This window comes from Schistocerca piceifrons, chromosome 2 (genome assembly GCF_021461385.2).
Source record: "Schistocerca piceifrons isolate TAMUIC-IGC-003096 chromosome 2, iqSchPice1.1, whole genome shotgun sequence".
Taxonomy (NCBI): domain Eukaryota; kingdom Metazoa; phylum Arthropoda; class Insecta; order Orthoptera; family Acrididae; genus Schistocerca; species Schistocerca piceifrons.
In genome coordinates, this window is record NC_060139.1 from 631,541,909 (window position 1) to 631,548,244 (window position 6,336).

Genomic DNA, 6,336 nt, shown 5'->3' on the forward strand with positions numbered 1-6,336 from the left:
AGGGAAGCATTATCGATCGATCGGTCAGTAATAGCTCGCCTCAGGAATCCGAAATGACAGGACACAATTTTGCAAATACTGTAGATTTAGGTTTTGCGTCCTCACCGTTTTCTCAAATAAGTCAAGACACATTTTCTGCTTGTCAAAATGTGAATGTTGCCGGTGCAAATGCACTGCCGAAAAGCGTAGAGGAACAGATTCCAGACACTAATGCATTGTTATTACAGCTAATGCAACAAATGGAACAAAATCAGAGACAAACACAGCAAAAGCTTCAAAAGTTAGACACAATGGAACAAAATCTTCAAAAGTTAGACGCAATGGAACAATACCAGAGATAAACACAGCAACAGTTAAACGCAATGGAACAAAATCTTCACACCACGCTTGAACAAACACGTGAAGATTTAACTACTGAGTTACATAAAATCGAATGGAAATGTCAAAAAGTCTGTAACGACGTAAAAACACAAATTTATGAGCATTTTCAACCTATTTTTTCGCGGCATGAAAATGCATTACAGAATCACGAAGCAGCCATAAAAGAACTGCAAATTATTGTTCATGAAAATCATGAGACCTTGCAAGCTAAAATTGACTCAGTTGCATCTACCGATTCAGTTACGCAACTTGCAAAAACTCAGGAAAACTTAAAGGACACAGTAGAAAGACACATAGAGGAAATTAGTTCATTATCAGAGAAAGAAGTTGAACTTTCGGATCAGCTAAATAATTTATCTACGAAGGTAGATGATAATCTGAATGACACAAAACCGGTAGTCTTTAATGACACAGAAGAGTGCGAACAAATTAGGAAATTCAAACAAAATCAGAATCAAATTAATACGCAACACCAAAGAGAAATCCGGGAAGTACAAGATCAGCTGACACAGGTAATACAAGAGTTACGTATTTCAGAGGACACTCGCGCCCCAGTACAGGAAGAGGGACTTAGAAATACGGAACATCCACAAAATAATAACACAGGACACTTCGGAAATTATGAAAGAAATTGGCAAGGCACACCGAATTTTGAGATGGAACCGCCGAAACGACGTAACAATGACCGACATGTGACTCGCCGACAGGATGATTTTGACTATAAGCTGTTCATTACTATACGTAAATTCAAAACATTTAAGAATTCTGGCAACGACATTCATCCACAAGCATGGCTCCATCAATTCTCTCATTGTTTTCCTCCCAACTGGTCATTAGAGCACAGATTAGAATTTATGTGTGGCTACTTAGAGAATGAACCAGCTGTAAGAATGCGATCGGTCACTCACGATTGTCACAGTGAAGGAGAATTTTATCATGCCTTCCTCTCAGCATATTGGTCTCAAGCTACACAAGACCGAGTAAAACATAGCATCATAATGATGAAACATTCCGAACAATCTGAATTCTCCAGTATTGTGAAATATTTTGAAGACATGTTGCACAAGAATCAGTACCTGTCAAACCCATACAGCCCCTCAGAACTCATCCGCATTTGCTTAATCAAATTACCTGAACATTTACGACATATTATTTTGGCAGGACGTTGCAAAGACGACATTGAAGCTTTTCAGGGACTCTTACAAGAATTAGAAATTGACACTGATAATCGCGGAACGCGAAAACGGGAATACAACAATTACAGGTCACATCCGTCGCAATTCCGCGATGAAAGAAATAATAACTGGACACGACAATGCTATTCTCACAACACAAATCGTGACCAAAACAGACACCACCAGTATGACAGCCACTGGCAGAGTGGTAATAATTACAGGGAAAGATCTCCTCTCCGCAGTAGTGACTATCACAGAGACAATCAGAGAAACAGACAATATGGGAACCAAAATAAATATTATCAAGGGAGACAGAATAACTTTAGACACAACGGACCAGAGCGCAGTTACGATTCAGGGAGAAGTTCTCCACCACGTGGCCGACAAGAAAGAAACTATGGAATCTACCGACATGACGAAAGACGATATAATCATAACGACAGACCTGAATTGCATCAGAACTGGCGGGATTCAAACAGAGTAGGGCCCTCTCGACAAGGTGAATTTGTAGAAGTTAGGTCTCCAAATCCCAATAACGACGCACGCCAACAAAGAGACAATAGGCAATGACTCATACAGCTGGCAGCCACGAAACGTACGTATGAAACTGACGACGCAGCTGCCGTAGCTAGTAATTATGTAAAAATGGAAGACATTAGGGACATCTTACTCCAGGAACACGACGTAAAACATAATAACATTGCATATCCTGTGATTCCCATTACAGTAAATGATGTAAAATTTACGGCAGTACTTGACTCTGGCAGTCCCATTTCAGTAATTAGTGAAACAGCCTTTAGCAAATGCAACAAATCGAACGATTGCCCCACACTTCCGTTACGTAAGATTAAATTACAAAGTGCAATCTTTGGAAAAAGTGTAGATGTACGCCAACAAACCAACTTAGAATTCTTTTGTCAAAGCCACAGCTTCTCTATGAACTTTCTCATTGTTGCATTATTGTCGACGGAAATTATATTGGGAGTAGACTTTTTGAATGAATACAAAGCAATCTTAAACTTTCACGATGCTGAAATAAGTTTAGAGAAACAAGGTAAGTCAATAGCTTTGAAATTTGAAGATTGGATCTCAAACCATGATGAGGAAATTAATCGGCTTTACCTTCTGTTAGACAACAGTTCGGAATTTTCTACGGAACTAGACACTAACAATCACCATGCAAGTACTGACAGGGATGATATCGACGACATATTTGATACTAATGAGTTAATTCAGAATAAAATTCGAACAATTGAGAATTGTAATGACACTGATAGACAAGACCTTTTTGAGATTTTACAAGCACATTCCACAGTTTTTACTCACAAAACAGGAAGAATCAAGGGATTTCAATACCAATTTCGTGTTCGTGAGCATACTAAATTTTGTGTTAGACCATACGTAATTCCAGTACATTATAGGGACCGTGTTAGAACAGAAATACAATCTATGCTTAATGAGGGCATTATTGAGCCTGCAGTAAGCTCATACAACAATCCATTACATGTTGTTGAGAAGAAAAATGGATCGATCAGACTTGTCTTAGATTCGAGACAAATCAATACTATCATCATTCCTGAAACAGACAGGCCGCAAACGATGGAAGAACTTCTTCAAAATTTTAATGGCGTAAAAGTGTTGCCTTCTATTGATCTCAGATCCAGCTTTTATCAGATCGAACTTCATCCAGAATGTAGAAAATACACAGCTTTCCTTTGTTTCGGCGTTTGTTATCAGTTTCGGAAACTTCCTTTTGGTTTGAACATTTCTTCGGCAGCATTCATTCGCGGGCTAAATTCCATATTACCTGAGTTCTTAAAACGTCACATCACCTTATATGTGGACAATATTCTGATAGCAGAAGCCTCATGGGAACAACACAATCGCATCCTCAACAGCGTGTTACATATTTTTGCAGAATCTGGAATTACAGTTAACTTGGAAAAGTCTGAATTTGGTAGGACAAAGGTGAAGTTTTTGGGACATATTATTTCTTCTGAAGGTATTCAGCCGGATCCTGAAAAGTTAGAAGCAGTAAGAGCCATTCCAGTTACATCCACAAAAAAACAAGTCGCAGTTTTCTAGGTCTTGTCAATTTTTACCGTCGTTTTCTGAATATGCAAATTCTAGTTACACCAAAACTTTGTTCTCTCACTGGAAAAAATACTATTTGGAACTGGGACGAACAAGCACAGTTGGAATTCAATTCTTTGAAAGAATCGCTACTTAACGCGCCAATACTAGCTCATCCAGATCTGTCACAAGATTTCTGCCTTAGCACGGATTCTTCTAAAGTCGGTCTTGGTGCCTATTTATTTCAAGAAGCCATAGAAAATGACACTAATGTTCAGAAAACCATTGCTTTTCCTAGCCTAGTGCTAACAAAATCTGAAAAAAATTATTCCGTTACTGAATTAGAAGCTTTAGCTATCGTTTGGGCATTTAACTAATTCCGTTTCTTTCTTTCTGGTAAGCACGTAAAAGTATACAGTGATCATCGTGCATTACAATTTCTTATGTCTTCAAAATTAAATCATGACAGGTTAAAACGTTGGGCATTGTTTCTGCAAGAATTCCGCTTCACAATAGTCTACATTCCCGGCAAGGAGAACATTGTTGCGGACGCACTGTCACGCGCACCGGCTGGGCTTGAGAAAAGTAACACAGAAGGCAACCTCGAGAAAAATTTCAGTATTCTTTACATTCAGAAAGTCGCCTTTGAAAACTTCATCACCACATCTTTAAAGGACATTGCTCATGAACAAGATAAAAATCCTATTTGGAAAGACATCAAGAGCAAATGGCATGGAAAGACACACACACAGATTCGGCATTATTACCTGGTTAGAAACAACATACTCTTCAAACGCTGCACTGTTGAAGTCAAGCTATGGGTACTTTGCATTCCAGACGATTTTGTTAATAAGCTCATTTAGTACATTCATTTCAGCTACGCATTTGGTCCACGAAAATGTTATCATATTCTTCGAACGACTTGTTATTTTAACAATATGGAAAAGAGAATTCGAAGAGTCTTGTCTATTTGTAAACTTTGTCGAAAGGCGAAACCATCTACTGTCACACATCGTGCTCTGTTGTTTCCTATTATTCCTTCTAAATTAAAAGAATTTGCTGCTGTTGATCTCTTGGGACCGCTTGTCAGAACATCTAATGGATTTTCGTACGTTCTAGTCGCTGTTGAATTTACTTCAAAATTTGTTTCTTTCACTCCATTACGTAAAGCCACTGGACGGCCTGTATCCAACGTCTTTGTTAAAAATTTCTTACGTGAAGTTGGACACGTTAGTAAAGTCATTTCAGATAACGGACCGCAATTCAGATCAGCTGTTTGGTCACGCATGCTTCGGAATCATAAAATCAAACCTGTTTTTATGTCATTGTACTCACCACATTGTAACCCGTCTGAACGGATTATGAAAGAAATCAATAAGCTTTGCATACTTTATTGTCACAGAAAGCATCAGCATTGGGACAGATATTTACACTTATTTCAAAACGTGCTGAATGAAATGCCTCACGACTCCACTGCATTACCACCTACTCTTGTACTGAAGAATGAAGAACCACCGAACAGAATCAGAGAGCTTGTAACTTTCCCGAATACACATAAACTTCGACACAAAGACATAATTGACTTGGCTCTTAAAAATATAAAATCTGCAGCAGACAAAAGGAGAAAACTACACGGTAAAGCAAATGCAAAGAAATTATATATTGGTCAGAAAGTTCTCATTAAAGCTCATTCATTGTCACATAAGAAGAAACACTTGAGTCACAAATTCTTTCTAGTTTAAATGGACCTTACAGAATCCGACGTGTACCACATGATGATTGCGTTGAAGTTGAAACTCTGCGTACTAGGAAGAGTAAAGGTTTACACCACATTTCACATGTAAAACCGTTTATTGAAAGATAATCTGGTTTTTAACTTAACTTTGTCTTTGCCATAAAATTCTTCACATTTCTAGTATGCATTGTCAGACTTAGAAGCTGTTACCGTGCAACAATGTTTGAAGTTAAATGTCCAATCAAGAACCAAGAGAACTTATTTAAACAGAAATTACGAATGCATTGTTATAGTGAACAGACGTCACAGTGTTCTTGCTTGTTAGTTGCACGATTACGTAACGACTATAAGGCTTACATACTTAGAACATATACTGGTACTGCTAATGAAATTTTAATGCAACATTTTGGTTTACTTGAAAATACATTCTGGATTTAAAGTACTTTCAGTGAGATACCAGATGACACAGTGGTTAGTTTCTGTGACAGCTACACGATTTTATCACGACGCTACTAATGAGTGACAATATACAATGTTGCTTTTGCAGTGTTTCTGTTTTACTCTTCACAGTTTTTCTGTATTATTCTGGAAAGTAATACATGTTTTAGTAGTAACTTTTGTGGTATAGCTACAATGAGACAGCCTTTTCTGTAGCACAACAATACGTTACAGTACAGTACTTTCTTCATCACAACAATAAGTGTAATAACTACGATATCTATACACAAAGCATTTCACTTTCGTTTATCATGAGGTAGGTACATTGACTTCTGCAGAACTTAGCTTTCAGAGGACGATAACTACGACACTTCCACAGAGGTTATCTTACAACATGACGCACAGTTTAGCGCTACAGTACACGTATTTGAGTGATTAATTTCGCACTTAAAACATTTATTTTTTTAAGATATTTGAAGTACAATGATACAAGGGTTTTCCGTGATACATTTCATTCCATTGCTGTAATCTGTA